General features: G+C 39.1%; 1 protein-coding gene, 1 long non-coding RNA gene and 2 pseudogenes across 10 annotated transcripts in view; 2 read left to right on the top strand and 2 right to left on the bottom strand.

The window, feature by feature from the left end:
• Positions 1 to 1,225: 1,225 nt before the first annotated feature.
• LOC143407613 (uncharacterized) lies at positions 1,226 to 21,067 on the bottom strand. The gene is made up of 3 exons (XR_013092375.2): positions 20,735 to 21,067; positions 1,859 to 1,992; positions 1,226 to 1,348 (listed from the first exon to the last, which is right to left on the bottom strand). It is a non-coding gene; the product is annotated as an uncharacterized LOC143407613 (long non-coding RNA).
• Positions 3,765 to 4,221, bottom strand: LOC143407367 (small ribosomal subunit protein eS27-like pseudogene; annotated as a pseudogene).
• On the top strand, positions 10,331 to 13,913 carry LOC143407180 (E3 ubiquitin-protein ligase FANCL-like; annotated as a pseudogene).
• Cflar (CASP8 and FADD like apoptosis regulator) overlaps positions 19,134 to 21,647 on the top strand; it is a 57,768-nt gene continuing 55,254 nt past the window's right edge. For 6 of the 9 annotated variants that reach the window (XR_013092370.2, XR_013092372.2, XR_013092367.2 and 3 more), the window contains exons 1-2: positions 19,134 to 19,234; positions 19,325 to 19,418. The gene's annotated coding sequence lies outside the window, so the exon portion shown is untranslated. Of the gene's footprint in view, positions 19,235 to 19,324; positions 19,419 to 20,996; positions 21,356 to 21,647 lie in introns of those variants that run through there. The other 3 variants (XR_013092371.2, XR_013092368.2, XR_013092369.2) reach the window with 2 other exon arrangements.

Below are 21,647 nucleotides of genomic sequence, written 5' to 3'. Positions count from 1 at the left end.
ACTCTGGTTATTTTGTTCTTGCAGCTTTTTTTCTCTCTGAGTTTCATTTCGGATAATTTCTATTGTTGTGTCTTTATGTTCAGTAATGTTTTCTTCTTCGGTATCGAATCTGCTGTTAACTTTATGCATTGTATTTTTCATTTCAGACACTATAGTTTGCATCCAGAAGTTTAATGTGAGCTTTTTTTATGTCTTCCTCTATCTTACTGAGCATATGAAACATGGTTATAGTATTTGTTTTAATATTCCCATCTACTAATTCCCATATGTGTGACATTTCTGGGTCTAATTCTATTGATGGATTGTTGTCCTCATTATGGGTCATATTTTCTTGGTTCTTTGCACTTCTGTAATTTTTCAATTAAATATTAGACATTGTAAATTTGCCTTGCTGAAGGCCGGATTTTTTTTTATTCCTATAAATATTTTTGAGGTTTGTTTGAAAATGTAGTTAAATCACTTATAAATTGTTTAATCTTTTTGACATGTTTAAGCTTTGTCTTATGAAACCAGAAAAGGCTTTAGTCTAGGGTTAATTTTTCCCAATAATTTTTTTCTCACTGCTAAGTGATCCATGAATGGTGAGATTTTCCACTATAGTACAAACTTGAGCTATTTTTATTCCTGTGTGAACTTTGAGAATTGGTTCCTTTACTTCCATCAGATGATTCTTTCCTCAGACCTGGATTGTTTCCTTATTCATAGGAAATTAGTACTCAGATGAAGACTCTATAGATTCCTAGAGCTGTCCCACTGTGCAGCTCTTCCATCTCTGTTACTTTGCCCTGCAAGCTCTAGCCATCTTGGCCTCCCTGGACTCTGTCTCTTCAAATGAAGAAGACTACCAATCTCTGCCTGAGTTCCCCCTCCTTTGCCATAACCTGGAAAGTTTTTCCAGACAGGAAGCCAAGGTAATAATGGGGCTCACCTCTCTCAAGGATTACTATCCTACAGTGCCTGATATCCAGTGTCTGAAAATTGTCATTTTATACATTTATCCATCTGATCTTTACTTGTTTCAGCAGAAGGTTACTCCAATCCTTGTTATTTCAGCTTGCCAGTAGAGAAGATATAAAATCAACAGAACCACCAGTTGTTGCATAGACAGTATTCAAGCTCCATATCCTGAGATTTTCATGGTATGTTACTTGCAAAGAAAAAGAAGTCTAAGAAACTATATTCATCATTCAATATGTATTTAATTACTATGGCAGAGATGGCTGGCTGACCACTAAAATATGCCTCCTTTCCATATTATGGAATTGTTCTTGGGAAATGGCTGCTGTCACATCCACAGCTCAGTTATGCCAGGGCAGTGGGTAAATTGCAGGAAAGTCAAAGAAAATGCCTAGAGAAAGCATGGGAGACATTTGGTTTATTTGGGAAGACTTATAAAAAATCAGTGACTACTCTAAGAAGAATTCAGTGGTAACAGATTGAACAGATAGCACCTCTATCCCCCAAGGTGACTTGCCAAGCATAGCCTCCTCTCCCTCACAACATTCTATCCAGTGATAGCCAGCTGGTCAAGTAACAGGAATGCTATCCAACGGGATCCTCAGTACTACACCCATCCCTACTCAGAGAAGAATTTTGTATCTTAAACTGCAGAAGCAGTGACAGCATCAGTGTTAGCTTGTTTGTATGACCAGCATCCCAAGGAGCAACTGTCCCCGCAGTAGCTTTCTAGATAACAATAGCTTGCCCTAGTTCCCAGAGTGCATAAGAGAAGGCCAGTGTCCTTCAAGATAATATGTAGCTAGATTTTCCAGCTCAGGCTTACTCTCGCTTTCCAATGGAATGGGCATAAAAGTAAAGTGTGTCATTTCTAGGAAAAGCTTTCAAAAAGTAGATACACCTTCTTCATATTCTTTTCCTTCTGATGACAGAATGCTGAGGATAATAAGTATTCTTGGAATGATTACACCAACATATGAAGAGTCTCAGTCCGTAAAATCAGCTTTTCCCTGGAGAGCTGCCCACCAGAAACACCTATATTGAATAGAAAGACACACTAAATTTTTGTGGTTGTTAAGCTGTTGTAGTTTCAGAGTTACTTTATTAAAACAGCAAGTATTGTCCAAATAATACTGGGAACTTCTGGATGCCAGGTACTGTGTTAAGTTTTGGATGTACAATGAGAAAAAAAGAGCCATGGTTCCTGCCTTCTTCCACCTTAAAGATTAGTCAAGAAAGATTAAAAAAATAAACAAGAAACAGAAACATACAGTCATTCCTTGCAAAGCATCTTCCTGATTAATGTCTTCCCAGTAGAACATCTGGATTTTAATACCAAACTTCAGAGAAAACACTTTTCTCTTGATATGGTTGTTTTTGACTAATATTTGTACAGAAAATATTTATATTAAAAAAAAAAAAACCAAAACCTCAAGATGAAAATTTTAAGCTTAATGAGACATTTGAAAAGTCTTGAATTGCATTCAAATATAATTGGTAGAATACATAATCACATGTAGGTATTTGTTATGGTCTGGATATTAAATATCTCCCAAAAGCTCATGTGTTTGAGTTGGTTCCCATCAGCCAGCTATTGGGAGGTTGCAGATTTTTAGGAGGTGGGGCCTAGTTGAAGGAAGTTAGATTGCTGGGGCGGGCATACCCTAGAAGGGTATATTGAGACCTTACCCTTCCTCTCTTTTTGTTTCCTGACTACCATGAGGTGAGCAGGTAATGCCTCATGTTCCCTGTACTGATGTTTTGCCTTGCCATAGGTCCAAAGCATTAGGCCATGCAAACATGGATGGAAACTTACAAAAATATGAGCCAAAATAAATCTTCCCTCCTTATGATTTGATTTTCTTGCATATTTTGTCACAACAATGGAAATCTAACATAACATTTTTCCAACTTTTTAAAAAACATTTAAAAACTGAAAAAGCAGAAATGTTTAAAGAATATATACTCTTGACCTAGAGATAATGATAGTTTTATTCAAATGATCTCTTCCCAATTTTACAATCATGCTTTTGCTTAAGCAGTTTTTAGACCTCTCTCCAATCTTCCTCCCCCAATGACTCCAGCTTAAGTCTTTCTTTCATTCTTATCTTGAACTTATAAATAGCCTTTTATTATAGACTATACTTTAGTTGTTCTCGCTGCAAAATTCAATGTTATGTATTAATAATAATCAAAGGCAATATTTTCCAATTTATTTTATATCATCATTTAAATGAATCCTCCCAATAATTCAACTCTATACAAATTAAACCTTTTTTATTTTTGAATTGTTTTGTACAAAATCCTTCTAAAATGCATTGAATATTTTTCTTTCTCTTGAAACAGTATGCACAGAATATCCTTTGCCTTTCCCTGACTTACAGTCTGATTGAAAACATCTGTTATTGCACTGGTTCATGGCACAGCGATGCCTAGATAATTGATGACTCCAGATGCCTTTTTGATCATTTTCATCATATATACTTTTGCGTCTTTCATGACCAGCTGCTACTCTTGCTTCTGATCCAGCTTTTTTTTTTTTTTTTTTTTTAATTCTCAGCTCCTGATAACCCAGGAAACAAGCCAAGGAACTTGTTATCATTTGCAATAAAAATAACTAGACCCCAAGGATCTTATAAATCAACTGAATTAATTTGGTGGTACCTATTTTGTATATTTAAATGCCTATTTTTTTCTTACTTTCTAGTTCTTGGCCAATTAAAGGGCTAAAAATTATTTCTTGATAACAAGGTATTACCTCATATATACTTCATATGCATTATCAACATTTTGTGTATGAGTACATGTAAATGCATGCATAGCACATTATTCAATGGGGGGGGGGTTGTCCATAATCAAAACTTTATTGAAAAACACTAAAATAGGAGATCATTGTTGTATACCTTACAAAATCAAATATAATTACATTATTTTGGTAGAGTAAGTAGAATTACTGAACTCATAAGGCTTCTGTGAGAAAACACAAATTCTAGAAGTTGCACAGATTATTAGTGTTGCTTTCTTCTAAATGAACAACCTTCTGTGAGTCTGGCTTTCCTCCTGTAGGCTGGCACAACACTGTTGAACAACCTACACAAAGAACCACTGTCTCAGTATGGCTGAAAACCCTGGTAATCTTGTAGCAACCTGGACATTTCACATCCATAAAATAAGAATTTGGACTTTGAACTAGCTATTTCTTTTTGTGTTTTTTTCTTTTCCTCTTCTAAGGAAGGGATGTAGCAAATCTCTAGCCGAAGGCATAGTGATCCTTTCCCAAGTACAGTCCGTCCAGATCACACAGGTGACAGATTCTTCTTTCCAAAATTTTACATCTGCACATCCTCCTTGGGAATGCTTTGAGGACAGGACTCTATTTCTTTATATAGTAACTGGGACATAGTGAGAGCTCAAAAATATTTGTTTGGTAAACAAATTAATTAATGTATGTTATAGTATAGACTCCTGATATGACCAGATTTTTTTTTTTTTTTTTTTAGGTCTAGATGGACACAACACAATGCCTTTATTTTTATGTGGTGCTGAGGATTGAACCCAGGTCCTGCCTGTGCTAGGGGAGCGCTCTACCACTGAGCCACAATCCCAGCCCCATGACCAGATTTTTTAAAAAGTTTATTTGGTCCTTTGCATTTAACCATGGAGCCAGGGAGTATTTGAGAAGAGGCAGAATAGGGGTTGGTGGTACAACTTCTATGCTCTAAGTGTAGGACCTTTTTCTTTTCCTCTTATATTCCCAGGCTAGATCAATGCCAAGTAAATAAAAATCAATTTATTTATTTAGCACCTACCATATGCCAGACATATTCTAAAGAGTAATGTGTATAATAATTCTGAGTTTAGAACTATTATATTATTATCTTTATACTGATGGGAGAACTAAGGAATCTTGGTGTTCCCCAGTTCCAAATCCCAACAGCAATCCATACTGCAGGTATGCACATCCCTAAACCCAAGGGATGGCCCTTTCTAGAGCAATGTGATGGAGAGTAGACTTGTAGGCTAGAGTACACAGACATTGTACAAGGACTTCTGGAGACAGGGATGGGAATAACACAGGGGGAAGGAAGTTAAAAGTCTGGCCCTCCTAGTCTGTCAAATAGGAAGGTGATGTGGGCTCCCAATGTGGACCAAAACAAAACAAGCCGGGCACAGAAGGATGAGGCAGGAGGATCATAAGTTCAAGGCCAGCCTAAGCAACTTAATGAGACCCTGTCCCAAAATAAAAGATGGAAAAGTCTGGGGATGTTGCTCAGTGGTTAAGTGCTCCTGGGTTCAATACTTGGTTTTTTAAAAAAAACAACCCTCAGGCAAAGACGTGTGTGAGCTAGGTTGTAAGTCACAGTGGCATGTTATAAAGTGGTAGGAACCAGGCGATTAAGGACTTTCATTAGGACAGGTGGGTTGGAGATGGTGATGAAGATGCAGAGCCTGGACTTCTAGAATAGTAGTTTTCAAATTAAGGTCAGATGCTGATCTGTAAGAAATTTTTCTTTAGTATATGAAAAAAATAAGAAACATGTACAATGTAGTGAATCTTATATAAAACTCAAAATATTCAATTTAAAGGAGTATTCAATATTTGGTTACTGTTATTTATATTTTTGTTTTTCCCTTTCATGAAATTAAAGAGATAGTAGATAATAAATCTTTATTTTGGAGTAGATATATTTCTTTTAAAAATCCTTATTTTGCCCAAACAAAGCTTGGTATCATAAGATCTGGTTCCAATTACTGTTCCATACAATCCACAGTCTAGAAACACCTGCTTTAGGATATAGAGGAATTCAGGCTGGATATTGGTTGGCCTGATTATCCAAATGTAGCCAGTGCCCAGTGTCACTATGTGAAGTAGGGGTAACAAGTGTCTTTTCTCAGCATGGCCACCTCTTTGGTTAATAACACACCACACTCTTCTCTTAGAGCATGGTCTCTGGATTGAGACTCCCTTGCTTTGAATCACATCTCTGCGTGTTATTGTATGTATGCCTTTAAACTCTGGTTACCTAATTATTGAGCCTCTCGGAACCTCAGTTTTCACCTTAGCAAAATGGGAATAATGATCCAGGCAATGGGTGGAGTATAAAGCACATATTAATATGCCTAAGATATAATAATAGCTACCACTTACTGCATGTCTACATTAAACGTAGCTTCCCCATCAAAAGCAGCACTGTAGGCCCCAGGAGGGGATGTGTGCATGAGAGATTGTCCCATGGAGCCTGTGTCCTGAGCCATGGGGAAATAGTTCTATATTTAACTCTGGTGTTAAGCACTGAAGAGGTATCTATTCTTTTGTATATTCCTTTGTGTTTAGCTTCTTTCATTTATCACAATATTTTCTTCCCAAACAAAGAGTTCAAAAATAAAAAAAGGAAAACCAGAGTGCCTGCACACTGACTTGATGTTGAGAACAGACTCCCCTGCTATGGAAGAGCAGAATGGAAATAGGTCAACACAGAGCAGCAGTATGACATAGAGAGGCCACATCTGCACTTAAGCTTCCCCTCCATCTGTGTCAGCATCTCCCTCCAAGTCTGTAACTCTGCTGACCCAGCTGGTGGCCTTCAGGTGCTGATGATTTTTCTCTCTTCTGACCTTGACTACCTTTCTCTGTTTGACCCTGTAATCAACATATTCCTTTAGTACTTCAAAAAGGACAACAAGAGACAGAACTCTAACAGCACGTGGCAGAGATTGGATGGATGCAAAAACTACAGAAATACTACCAAGGGATGTATGAGCGCTGAAACAAAAGGTAACTAAATTAGGGTTATTAAAAAGAGGAGAGTCAAAAGCAAACCAATACTTAAAAGGCAAAGGAATTTATGAAAAAAGACAAAGGAATTGAAGTCTACAAAGAGAGAATTAATGATCAGAGAGGTAGGAGGTAAATCTGGAGTGAATGGAGTTGTAGAAGCAAAGGAAGAAAGGGTTTTGTTAAGAGGAACAAAGAGTAGGATCAAGATAAATGATACCTTCTGGACTAGAAAACCTCATCCATCTTCCCCACTCCCCATCAGGAGCTCTGGCAGCCAGGCCTTTCCTATGCAAACAGGAGATGGGAAGAATCCTGTCTGTTAATCTGACCAACTCAAAAGGGAAAATGAAAAAACTGATATTGAACACAGCTTAGTTGGATCATCCACTTCGATGTTCAGAATTGATTAGATACACTTAGGATCTCATAGCTTCCTGAGAAGAAGAGCTTCCTGCTTTTGTTTGCCCATTTTTTTCTTCAAATCATTCCAAAATCGACTTAATCGATGTATAATTTACATACACAAATACACTCACTTTAAGTACACAATTTGGTGGCCTTTGACAAATGTATATTTCCTTCATACAAAGTATACAGAATAGTTCTATTATTCCCAAAAGTTTCCTCATGCCCTTAGGCAATCAACACTTCTTGCCCACAAGTAAACACTGAAGAACTTTCTGTCACTATAGATTTGTTTTGTCTACTCTAGAATTTTGTATAAATAAACCATATGGTAAAATGTTTTTGTATCTGGATTCTTTGACTCAGCACATTGTTTTCTTCTCTAACATTTTAGTATAAATATATTCAATCATAAAGCAAAGGAGACAGAATTTTATAATGTGCACCCATATACTCACCACTAGATTCTAGCAGTAAATTTTATTACACTTGCTTTAACACATCCATTCACATATCTTCTAGTTTATGCATTTTGTTTTTCCATGTTTTGCAGAGCCAGGGATCAAACTCAGGGCCTCACACATGCTAGGCGAGGACTCTACCACCGAGCTGCACCCCAGTCCCACTTTGATGCATTTTAGTTTATTTCTAAATGCTTCATCATGCATGTGAGACACAATTATCCGTGTTGTTGCATGAATCAGTTATTTGTTCCCATTTACTGTATTCTATTGTATGGCTAAAGCACACATGGCTTATCAGTTTATCTACTGATGGATAATTAAATTACTCCTAGATTTTTGTTATCACTAGAAAAACCATCATGAACATTTGTGTTCAACTCTTTGCATGGATATACACTTAAAAAAATCTTGAATAAGTACTTTGGAGTGCTTTTGAGGGGTCATATGGAAAGCACAATTTATAAACAGCCAAACTGTTTTCCAAGTTGTATCAGTTGACTTTGCTACCAGCTATGTGTTGGAGTTGCAACTGTTTCACATTCTCACTGATACTTTGTATTGTCAGAACTTTTGATTTTAGTCATTCTGGTAATCTTTTAATTTACATTTCCTTGATAATGAATGCTATTGAGCACATTTTCACGTTCTTATTGGCTATTTGTGCATCCTTTTTTGTGAAATGTCTGTTCAAATATTTCGCCCATTTGAAAAAAAAAATGTGCTTTTTTTTTTTTTAAACAAGTGATCTTTTCTAGAGGAGATTTAAAAGTTTTAATGAAGAACAATTTTTAAATGTTTTCTTTTATGGTTAATGCTTTGTGTATCTATGTTCGAAGAAATTTTTGCCTAAGCTTGCAAAGAACTTCTTTTATGCATTCAGGAGCCCTTTGAGATGTTTCTATTTTGCATCTTGGGTGATGGTTACCTGCATATTTGACTTGTGGCTCTTCATTAAAGTGAATATTCACATTTCATGCACCTTTTTGAATCTTTTTACATTTCACAGTTTTAGAAAAGATGCAACTTTTTTTAAATGTAGCTATCTATAATTCTTAGCTCTGAGATTGGGGAAAAAAATAGAAGAGTTGGGAGATAGAGGAAGAAGAGTTGGGAAATAGAGGAAGTATCACAGAAAGTAGAGTAGAAAGTCAAAGCAGGGCTGGATCAGCAATAGAGCATTCACCTAGCATGTGCGAGGTGATGGGTTCAAGCCTCAGCACCACATTAAAAAATAATAATAAATAAAGTAAAGTTTTTTTAAAAAGTCAAAGCAATGGAAAATAGGAGAAAAATATACAGAGCAGGTTCAGAAAGCACAATACCCAAAGAACAGAGAAAGAAGAAAAACAGAAAAAATGAAAATGAAACCAACTAAACAAATATTTCCTAAATACTTATGATGATGTGAGTTTCCAGATGAGTGCCCAACCAGTGAATTGAGTTATGGATTCAAGGAACATATTATAAACTTTCAGAATGCATGACCAATGGCTCAGGAAGTGACTTCTCCAGGAATTTGAAATTAATAATATACTTATATGTCAATAGATTAAGACAAGATTTGAATAAATGATGAAGAGTTTAAGGTTGAATTACATAGAAAACTACCAAACAAGAGTGTTTTGTTGTTGTTGTTGTTTCTTTTTTGGTACTGGAGATTGAACCCAGGGGCACTTAACCACTGAGTCATATCCCCATCCCCGCCGCCCCCTTTTTTTTTTTTTTTGTATTTTATTTAGAGATAGAGTCTCAATGAGTTGCTTAGTTGCTTAGACTAAGCAAGTTGATGGTGCTGGCTTTGAACTTGCGATCCTCCTACCTCAGCCTCCTGGGCCACCGGGATTACAGGTGTGTACCACCATGCCCAGTCAAGACAATGATTAACTCTAGGGAAAACAAGAAGTTATACAGGAAAGTAATCATAGTTTGGTAGGCTGTGACTGGGTTGTGACTCTTATCTGCATGACTCAGTAAGGTTGAGCATCCTAATCCAAAAATCTGAGATCTAAAATGCCTCAAGATTCAAAACTTTTTGAGTACCAACCTGATGGTCACAAGTGGAAAATTTCACACTGACCTCTGGTGATGGATTGCAGTCAAAGCACAGGTACCATAAAATGTGTGTAAAATTATCTTCAAGTTATGCATATGAGATATATATGAAACAAATGAATTTTATGTTTAAAATTAAGTCTTATCCCCAAGATATTTCATTATGAATGTGCAAAAGTTCTAAAGTAATTTTAAGATATGATATCAAAAGCAGTTTTAGCCCTAAACATTTTTTTAAAATTTTTTTTAAAGAGAGAGAAAGAGGGAGAGAGAATTTTAATACTTATTTTTTTTAGTTTTTGGCGGTCACAACATCTTTGTATGTGGTGCTGAGGATCGAACCTGGGCCGCATGCACACCAGGTGAGTGCGCTACCGCTTGAGCCACATCCCCAGCCCTAGCCCTAAACATTTTGGATAAGAGATACTCAAGCTGTAGCATAATTGCTGAAGATTAATCTAATCAAAAATCAGAATGTAAGTATTTTGAGAAGATGGAGAAATAAAAAGTTAATGGTTGTTATGATTTGGATTTAGAAAGTCCCCCAAAGTTTCATGTGTTGAAGGTTTGTTTCCCAATGCAGCAGTGTTCAGAGGTGGGGATTTGGGGAAGTGATTATACCTTTGAGGGCTCTGACATCAATGGATTAATACAATGAGGGATTCTTAGCTGCATGGATTATTGTGAGGTGGTGGAAATCATAAGTGGTGGGGCTTACTTAGAGAAAGTAGGTCACTGGGGGTGTGCCTTGAAATGGGCATATCTTGTCCCCACCCCTTTCCTTGTGATCACTCTCCCTCTGCTTCCTAGTCACCATGAAGTGAACAGCTCTGCTCCACCAGGCCCTCTCCACCATGATGCTCTGTCTCGCTATAGGCCCATAGCAAAGAAGCCAACTCAACAGAAACTGAAACCTCTGAAACAATGACACAATATAAATCTTTCTTCCTCTAAGTTTTTTTTTTTCAGGTATTTTGTCACAAAGCTGACTAACACAGGGGCAAACAGAGTGAACAATGAGAAAGAGCTACAGTCTTCTCTTGTATACTATGAAGTAAATAGGAAATGTCCTAACCTCCTGCTTCCAAAAAATCAAGATGTAGCAATATAAGCACATTAATATTATTATGATTATGATGTGAGACAGGGTTTCACTATGTTGCCCAGGGTGCTCTCAAACTCCTAGGCTCAAGTTATACTCCCACCTCAGCTTCCCAATTAGTGCAATTTCAGACCCACATCACCAGCTATAAACATATTATTTGGAAACACAAAATAATTACTTAAAAGAATGAAAAGATTGCCTCTGGGGAGATGAAGAAAAGCACTTGATTAAATTCAACATTAATTCATGATTTTTGAAAATCATTTTAAAATCAATACATAGTGATAGTACATATTTATGGAATATATGTATACAATATGTAATGACCAAATTATGGCAATTATCATGTTGATAGCCTCAAATATTTACATTTTCTTTGTGTTGGGAACATTGAAAATCATTTCTTCTGGCCAGGTGAAATGGTGCATGCCTGTAATTCCAGCAACTTGGGATGCCAAGGCAGAAGGTCACAAGTTCAAGATCAGGCTTGACAACTTAGTGAGGCTCTCAGCAACTTAACAAGACCTGGTCTCAAATTAAAAATAAAAAGGACTGAGGATGTATTCAATGGTAAAGAGACCCTGAGTTCCATACCAGTATAAAAATGCAACAACAAACAAGCAAAAAAGTTATTTTGATATATACAATAGCGCTGGTAGAGTGTTCATCTAGCCTGTATAAATTCCTAAGTTCATTCACCAACACTGCAAAGAAAAAAAAATACAGACACACATATATATATATATATATACACACAGATGTATATAAACAACAAAAAATATTAACTATAGTTTCCCTACTGTACTGTAGAACACCAAAACTTATTCCTCTTATCTGTGTTGTTTTTTGGTATCCAAAAAGTGACCTCTATCTCCCCTTCCCATTTATAACTTAAAAACTTTCCCCCTCCTTCTTCCTTTCACCCTTTCCTTCCTAAATAATCCAACTCTAAAGTCATTATGAGGGGCAGGGCAATATAAGCATTCAAGAGGAGAGACTGTCTGGTGTGGGGTTTTATCAGAGCCTGAGTAGGTTGGGGGGAGTCTATGCAGGAGAGGGGGCAAAGGTAACATTAAGAGATTGGTTATATATGAGAGAGTTACACAAATAAGTAAATATCTCATTGTTGGAGAAAGGATTTATAAAAATAAAATCTAATAAACTCTGCCATTTTGAAAATGAATGGAAATAGTTTGTGGAGGCCCATAAATTTCAAGAAATATAGACATAAATAGAAATAAATATAGATGTAAATATATGCATGTGGAGATGTATGTATATATGTATGTATATATAACTGATTCCAGCACTGAGGCAGGGAAAGGACAAGTTGTATGTGGAACATTTGAGTGTGCCAGAAAACAAGGAGTACTCAAAGAACAAGAACAAGAAATGTGTGTGTGTGTGTGTGTGTGTGTGTGTGTGTGTGTGTGTATCCTATAGTTCTGCCCATTGAGAAGATTTTGGATCAGTTACCTGCCAATAACAATTAAAAAATAGAATATGCTGGGGGTGGGCGGTGTGTGTTGTGGCTCAGTGGTAGAGCACTTGCCTAGTATGTGTGAGGCACTGGGTTCAATCCTCAGCACCACATAAAAATAAATAAATAAAGTTAAAAAAGAAAAGAAAATTAAACATATAGATCTTGGCTTCTAAATAATACAGACTTTACTTAAAGGAATCAAGACTTCTTGAAGAAATGACTGATTCCAGCACTGAGGCAGGGAAAGGACAAGTTGCACATGGAACATTTGAGTGTGCCAGAAAACAAGGAATTACTCAAAAAACAAGAAATGCATGTCAAAAGGACACAGAAGCCAACTTGAAGGGACTCTCTTGGCCAAATCTGGAATGAGCTGAGCATCAAAATAAATATTGATTTAAACAGAGTTTCTCCCAGTGATTAAAGTAGGGAGTCACAAGTCCATTGTAAGCTAGATAGAGATAGAAAGATAGAAAGAAAGAGATAGATAGATAGATAGATAGATAGATAGATAGATGGAGGTACATGCCAACATGCCAACTGTGCATGTGCAAGCACCTGCCCATTTAGTCTCTTTATTGCTCTCCAGACACTGAAAACCTGGAGAAAACAGAGTATGAAGGATTCATTCTGGCTCAGGGAACAACTTCCACTTTAGAATATTATTGCAGAAGATCTGTAACTGAAGAATATGAGATCATTACATAGTTGGTGGCAGAGAACAATGCTTAATGGACACCATCAGTTGGTGTAACAGAGAACACTTTCTTGATCTAATGAACTTTATGATGAAGTTGAAGATAGTTTTGGAAGTTACTTGAAAGAATAGATAAGAGCTCTATGAATTACCTCCCCGACCCCTGCAGTTGCCTTATTAAAGAGATAGGAACTCTCAGTTGGAAAATTTGTATATATAGCATAGAGTTAAAAGCCAAAAATGCCTCAATAGAGAGCATCTAATCACTCTTTAAGTTGAAAGCCAAGTACCCTGAAGAATCGCCAGATTGATTTGTGGATTTTCCTGTTCCATTTTCTGTTTCCTGGGCACCACAGAGCTCCTTAATAAGCATTCATAGTCAGTTTTGGCAGCATTAAAATCACTGAAGGCATTTGGGGATGTTATGGATGAAATCAATGAGACCTGGGTACTTGAGCCAAACAAACAAACAAACAAAAACCCTACATAGAGTGCAACAGTATGCAGAATGCATTAGAGAATGATTCTTCCATAAATATAGAGGTAGAATCTATCATTTTACTATGCTTCCTAAATGCTGATTTCTTGGAGCAGACCATATAGTATAACCCCAGGGAATTAAAATGAGCAGGAACATATAACTCACGGGATCCAGAAAAGAGCCTGTTAAAAAATTTGAAAGATGTTTTGGAAATTGATTTTCCAGCTTGTGCTATCTTAGAAAAAAATTTTGATTTGACTATGGACTGTAGAATTTATTATTTTAAGCCTATCAAATTGATTAACTTAGTGATATCATTACTAATCAAATGTGTGATAATTTCCACTACAGACAACCTTTCTATCAAATATGTTTTTATGAGTGATTAAGAGTATTGCTCACTATTGAGCAGAGCTTTAACATCATATATAGTGAATATACATATTATAATAAGCCAATTACCTTGAATATATCTCGGAGGAAACCCTGAAATAACAATGTAACATTTTTATCCCAGGCACAGTGGTGCACACCTGTAATCCCAACAACTAAGGAGGCTGAGAAAGGATTACAAGTTTGAGGACAGGCTCAGTGACTTAGCTAGCAAGACCCTGTCAAATAAAAAAAGAAAAAAAAAGGGACTGGACTGGTGGTGTATGGTAAAGCACCACTGGGTTCAATTCTTGATACAAAAAAAAAAAAAAAAACAATGTAATACTTTCTGATGAGATGGAAACTTTTAAAAATTATCAAAATAATAATATACATCTGCGTTGTGTTCTTCATGACTAAAACACTCAGGGTCACTCCAGGTGAACTGGGCTGCACAAAATAATCACACAAGAGACAGAGATATCTTTTTCTGTGATGGCTCCTCTGACCTTAAGTGTGCTCAGAGTGTGTGTGTGGGGGGGGGGAGCGAGCACCTACTGACCCTTTTATTGAGCAGAAGCCATTCAAATGAGGCAAGGGGTCAGGTTTCAGGGGGTTGAGTCTAGCTTCTTGATGTCTGCTGTCAGCAGGTTGAGTGACATCTAGGAAGGCCACACCCAAAGGCAGAGCAAGAGAAAGGGACACACAAAGGGAACATTCTATCCCAAAGAGGGCAAAGGGGTAGTATTACAAAGGAATAGGTGAGTGTAGCTCAACTCCATGGGTGACACACCTACATCTGAAGACACGCCCTCAACTTTCTGAACTAGGACATCACCCAAGTCACTAGTAGTGATCAGTCAGAGCCTCTTGCTTCAGGATGGAAGGCGCAGGTCATTCAGAGTAACTTCCCATACATCTGCCTTTATCTCTTACTAAAAGTCAATGGGGAAATTGACTAAAGTCTTGAAAGACTTTCCAAGTCTATTGCTGTGCCTAATGGTGTCCCTCATTTCTCTGAGACTTTCTTCATCACCCCCCGCCCACCACCACCAGAGATTGAACCCAGGGGCACTTAACCATTGAGCCACATCTCCAGTATCTGCCTTTTTGTTTTTCATTTTGAGACAAAGTCTCACTAACTTGCTTAGATCCTTGCTAAATTTCCAAGACTGGCTTCAAATTTATGATCTTCCTGCCTCAACCTCCCAAATCGCTGGGATTATGACTTCCTTCATTTTTCTGTGTTCTTTTTCTCTATTCTTTAGCTTGTATAATCTTAATAGATCTGCCTATAAATTAGCTTCTTATTCTGCTAGTTCAAATCTGCTATTGAGCCCCTAACGAAGTTATTTCAGTTATTGCAATTTTTGGTATTTTCATAATTTCCAGAAATATATTTTCTAGAATTTCTATTTGGTTAATTTTAAAATAATCTTTATCTCTTTACTGAGTCTCTATTTGATGTGACAGCAAATAAATGTCACCCTTACCTTTTACTTTTTTTTTTTAATACCTTTATTTATTTTTATGTGGTCCTGAGGATCGAACCCAGAGCCTCACATGTACTAGGCAAGTGCTCTACCACTGAGCTACAACCCCACCCTATCTTTTACTTCTTTAATCATATTTTCTTTAGTTCATTGAACATGTTTAAAATAGCTATTTGAATTCCTTTTTTTTTTGTGACAAATCCAACATCTGGTCATTCTCGTAAGCTTTTTGTTTTATTTTCAATGTATGAGTCATAGTTTCCTGTTTCCTTGCCTGCCTGATAATTTGTTTGTTGGAAAAAGGATATTTCAGAGGGGCTGGGGCTGGGGCTCAGCAGTAGTGCACTTGCCTGGCGTGTGTGAGACACTGGATTCGATTTTCAGCACCACATAAAAATAAAAAAATAAATGTCTATCAACAACTAAAAAAAATTAAAGGAAAAAAAGGATATTTAAGATAATATATGTGACAACTCTCAGTACTGATCTCTCCTCCATGTCCCTGGGACTTGTCAGTATGACAAATAATCCCAGATTTACTATGTTCCTCTTTATGATGGTGTGAAAGTCAAACATATTCAGTAAAAATATTACTTGAAGTTTTGAATTTGGACTTTTTCCTGGGCTAGTCATAGATACTATAATACTCATTTGTGATGCTGGGCAATGACAGAAAGCTGCAGCTCTCAGAAGTCACACAATCAAGAGATCAAACAACTGATACTCTATGGTGAACTGTGTTGCTAAACTATGATATTCAATAAGTTAGATGTATTATATACATTTTCAACTTATGTTTTCAGTGGGTGTTATGGTTTGGATATGAAATGTCCACCAAAAACTCACATGTGAGACAATGCAAGAAGGTTTGAAGAAATGATTGGGTCATAGCCTTAACTTAATCAGTTAATCAATCCCTGATGAGATTAACTGAATGGTGACTGGAGACTGGTGGAATGTTGCTGGAGGAAATGTTTCACTGGGGGCGTGGCTATGGGATATATATTTTGTATCTGGAGAGTGGAGTCTCTCTCTCTGCTTCTTGATCACCATGTAAGCTGCTTACCTCTGCCACACTCTTCCACCATGATGTTCTGCCTCACCTCAAGTCCTAAGGAATGAAGCCAGCTGTCTATGGAATGAGACCTCTGAAACTGTGAGCCTCCAAATAAACTTCTCCTCTGTAATTGTTCTGCCTGGGTCTTTTAGTCACAGTGGTGAAAAAGCTAAAACAGCGGGTTTATCAAAACATAACCCCATCTTAAATTAAGGAACATCTGTATTTGTTCAGTGATTGGCTGGATTCGATGAAATTCATATCTCACCACTCACATCTAGATGTTAAACGTCATTAATTTCCAGCTGATTGTTTTATTATTTCCAAAGGTACTCAAAATAAATTGCTCCATAGACAAATCCAATTGAAATTTAACCCCTTTGAAGAAATAGTTTATAAGATCATTGTGTAATATTTGTTCTTACTCTAGGAGAGCTCTTCCCAGCTATCTTAATTTGTTCTTTCCTGAAAGCTAGCTGGCCTACAAGTTTTCTCTACATCCACTGGGGATTGGTTTCAGAACCCTCTGCATGTATCAAAATCCTTGGATGCTCAAATTCCTACTATGAGATGGTTAGTATTTGCATATAAACTACACACATCTTTTGGTATATTTAAAATAATCTCTGGATTACCTATAATACCTAATATAATGTAAATGCTACATAAATGACTGTTATACTGTATTTTTAGGGAATAATGATAAGGGTGGGGAGCATGAACATGTTTTTCTTTTTCATTTTGGTATGAGGTTGGTTGAATCCATGGACACTTAACTAGTGAATAGAGAGCCTACTGTATCTTGACTCTCTTCCCAATTATCTATTATCATAACCTCGCTAGATCACTTTTTGGCTTGAACTTTTCCATGTTCTGATGCAAATGAAGTCATTCTTTAGGGAAGAGATAAAGGGCTGTTTTATGGATTGCTTAACCCCCAGGCACAATCTTTGAGCCAAGTCTCTGGATCTGGGGTTAGAAAATAGCAAGCTTCTCTTAGAGTCATGTTTGTGGTCCAAGAGCTTAGGTGGACAAAGGGCAGCAGGCTGAAGTCCTCCTAGCTTCTCTCTTCATGTGAGTACCATTTGAGGAGCTGGGTTAAAGGTAATCAGAATTCCAATATCTTAGCACTCCAGCCCAAGGTGGAGCATCTGTTCCATGAATTGCAGCTGGATGGAAGGGAATCCCTTATCTCTAATCCACACTTAGCCTAACCCTTGATTTAGCCTCAGCATCATGTGGCTAGGAAAAGAAAAGGAATAAGAACGCTGACATCCTGTTCCTCTGATGAGTGCTACTGGGAAGCTTTGTGGTTTGGGTTGCAGCAGTCTGGAATCTGTCTTGCAAAATGAGAGGGGGAAGGACAGAGAGGTATTGGTTCATGCAGACAGACTGGTAACACAGTCCAGGACTTTTTCATGGAAAAATTTTCATAGAATTTTTTTAGATTGATGTTTATTTGCTATTTGCCTTAAGGGCCATAATTTTCACTAGTTTCACTTAGGGTGGGTCAGCTCTTTATGCTGTCATATCAGTATTAATCTCTTGGTATTATTCTTGTAATTTTCCTGTCAAAAAATAAAAAAAGTTGTGTTAGGAATCAAATCCAGGGCCTTGCACATGCTAATTAGACATTGTGCATGGAGCTACAACTCCAGCCAAAAATTAAGAAAACTTTAAGGATTGGACATATAATCCAGTGGTAGATAACTTGTCCTAATGTCACTGGAGGAGGTCGTATAGAGGGGTACTCTACTCAGGACACCCGGAAAGTAGAGTTCTTGGCATATGAAATGGACAAAAATTTTGGCACATACCAGAGACGTAGATTTATTTGGGAAAGTAGACATTTATAAGAGAAAATGTCCGAGAGAGAGAGAGAGAGAGAGAGAGAGAGAGAGAGAGAGAACTTTGGGGGTAAAGTAATAAATACACATTTGAGGTAGTAAACTGGCCATTACTAGAGATATAGCAACATCTTGATATGGGGTATTAATATTTATAGAGGGCCTGCAAGGTGGAGCACTCCTATAATCCCAGCTGAAGCAGGAGGATCACAAGTTCAAAATCAGCCTCAGCAATTTAGCAAGGCTTTTAAGCAAAATAAAAAGGAGGGCTAGGGATGTGGCTCAGTGGTAAAGTGCCCCTGAGTTGAATATATTATATTATTTATATATATAAATAATATATATATATTTTCATGCAGACAAACAGTAGTTAGGGGCTGGCCTACAGGTGGAGCCAGGGCGGAGTGACTCGATTTCCTGCCAGCCAGCTTTTCTAGCGCTTGCACATTTCCCTCGTGTTTCTTTTTGCAGGCAAGAGCAGGGTTTAAGGGTTAAGCCTCTTAGGTAGAGGACTAAGGACCTGGGCGGGGTTGGTGGGAAAGGCTTGTTTTACATTTCAAAGGTTTATGGACATTTCCTGCTTTCCATCAGTTTCTAGGCACTTCTGAGACAGTGTATCTTTCTTTTTCTGTATTCCCAAGTTCCTATCTCACTAGCATTGGAAATTCCCTGGGCTTGATCCCCCAGCAAATACCCACACGCACTTAAAAAATCCCCCTACCCACCCTTAAAAACAAAACAAAACAATGACAGGGAATGGGGGGAATAGTTAAAATATCTCAGGGAAATAGATATTAGGAATAGATTAAACCATAAAGCAGTTCACTTTTGCCACTTACTATTCCCACACACTGGTAATAACACTAGCAGAGATCATGAAACAAAACTTCGAACATCCAATACGGTTTCACAGAGCACTCAGCTGTTGTAGAACAGGAAAACATTAACAGGAAGCAGCGGTAGACGGTCTCGCTGGTTTTTCAACTCAAAAGGGACTCCTAGGGGTCTCGTGCGTGGGGTCTCTGGACCGCCCAGGGAAACTGTAAGTTGAGACACGTCCAGGGCAAGCCCAGGCTACCGCAGTGGGAGGGCAGGGAAGCGCTACGCCCTATAATCGCCGGCTCCACGTCAGTTTCTAGGCCTCCACGCCGTCAGTGCCTTCCGGTGTCTAGGGGAGTGAAGGCCCAGGGGTCGGAGCGGAGGAGAGCCCGGGCGGGAGCAGGACGGTACGTACCGGTGCTCCCCAGCTGCTCCTGCGCAGGGCCGCAGACAAGTAGCGCGAGACCCGCGGCACTCGGGGTCGGAGCGCACCGGGTTTGCGCGTCCTTGCGCAGCCCGCCAGTGGGCTGCTAGCCGACTGCAGCTTCTGACACTCGCCCCTGTAGGGGGCTCAGCAGAAGCCAGGAGCGGGGTGGGCCTTATGCAGGTTATTTAATTATATGGACTCTTTCCGGTTTGCCCCTTGGGCACTGGCTGGGCGGAGCGCCCCCGCCTCCTCGGCCCCACTCCCTCTACCCTGCGCTGAAGGTCGCCTCAGGCTGCCGGGGTCCCTGATGTGATCGGGTTTGCTCCGACCGCTTGGACCCACTAAAGAGTGGGACTGCTGGGCCGTCGCAGACCACCCCACATCAGCCTCCAGAGGTGCAAACTGGCCTCAAGCTTTGGTGGCAAGTCCCCAGCGGCTGTAAACTTTGGTTAAAATGATCTGGAGTGTTGCTTCAGGGGCGAACTGTCGAAAACATGCGCAGTTCTCCTTTCGAAACTTTGACAAAGGGGACTTTTTCTTTACTCAACCGGAAAGTCTGGCCCAGCGGGAAGTTTTAGTCTTTTTTGCAATAGCGAGGTAAAATAGGTCAGGGTTGTTTTCCAAAGCGGTTTAATGTATGTTTTGGCAACTTACAAGCTTGCCTTGGGAAAGTTGCGAGTGCTAGACTGATAAGAATTTCTGTAAGTCACCCCCCTACCAAAAAGAAGCTCGTTGCTACCGCTTACTTCCAGACACCTTCAAAACGATAGAGAAATGTAACATCATTTCTAAAAGTTTTCACTTGACTGTGTCGAGATTTGGACGGAGGGCATATTCTTTTAATATTAACAACCCAAACTGGTAAAACAAAGGCCATTGAAAAAGAGTAAATGATTCTAGGGAGCAGGAAGTGAATTCAAAGAGCTGACGCCCTCTAGAAGTTTAGTTGACTTTTGAAATTTGTTATTCCACAACAGAAGGTGGAACCAATAGGGGGTAACATACGTAAAGCATTTAGGACGTTGATAAACCGGAATAATCTAAAACTAAGAACAAGATCTGGCGGGATTGACCTGCTTTGTGTAAGAGATTTCAGATAAAGAGGGACTGAAGTTTTGTCCCCCCCCCGCCCCCCCCCCTGGGGGTTCAACTCCAGAATATAATTTTTTCAAGACTGTTGTTTGGAAGAGAACTTTGAATGTATTTATCATACAGGAATTCATATTCTCTCTCTCTCTCTCTCTCTCTCTCTCTCTCTCTCCCCCCTCCCCCCCCCAACACTTGTTTTTCTGGTACCTTTTGGGTCGAATGTCCTGGTGAAATTGTTGTACATTCCGTCTCTAACTGGCCTTTACATTTTAACACCATTACTTGCTAACATACACCCTTTTCCAAGGTGAATCCAGTTGCTGGTCTGCAGGGACACTTGGTGTCCCCCCTCCCTGGGAGTATTGCGCAACAGGCATAGGAAGGTCGTGGGCAGTTGTTTGAGCGTTGGCCGGGGGCCCTTAAGGAAGCTGAAACGGAAGTAGGTTTGGTCCCCAGGCTGTCCTGGGTTCCACCGCCGTTCCCACTTGGATGACATGGCGCCCCAGCAGCTCCCCTTCAGTCTTGGTGACCTTCGGGCATCAGGCAACTTCCCGGAGCTCGGTTTTCGCCCTTTGACCATACTCGGGGAATTTTACAATCTGGGGAGACGTGGGGGATTCCGCAGCCTACATTGGGCGGCGCCTCACATGGCAGGCAGCGTGGAGGAAACGCTCTGGGGCTCTGCGGGCAGTTCCCAAGAAGGCGGCCACCTCTTGATGCATGCAATGCTGGCGTGCAATTTCTCGTCTGATCGGGAGCATTTCTTAATTTCCCGAGCGTGTCCGAAGAGAGGCCACTGTATAGTGGAAGAGCCGGTGGGTGCCCGGCGTGAGTAAACCAAGAACCTTACCACCTCCTACCGACCCTTTCCCTAGGCTGGAGGCGCTGTGGTCTACGGGGAAGTCAGGGCTCTGTCCCTGGACCCAGCAGAAAAGAATTGAGTCTCCCGCTTTCTACTCTTGATCCCTCCCTTGAGACTTATTGGGGACTTACAGCACTGACTGGTGTAGCCCTTTTAAATCCCAGGAGTGGACTCTGAGAATGGGGGCTTGTACAGCCTCAAGAGCTAATTAAACTCGTGCTTATGGATGCAACTGCCTCTTTGCCTTTGATTCAGTAT

This window comes from Callospermophilus lateralis, chromosome 9 (assembly GCF_048772815.1).
Source record: "Callospermophilus lateralis isolate mCalLat2 chromosome 9, mCalLat2.hap1, whole genome shotgun sequence".
In the NCBI taxonomy this organism is placed as follows: Eukaryota; Metazoa; Chordata; class Mammalia; order Rodentia; family Sciuridae; genus Callospermophilus; species Callospermophilus lateralis.
Note: the sequence above shows the minus strand (reverse complement) of the source record. Positions and strands in the feature narration are given on the sequence as shown.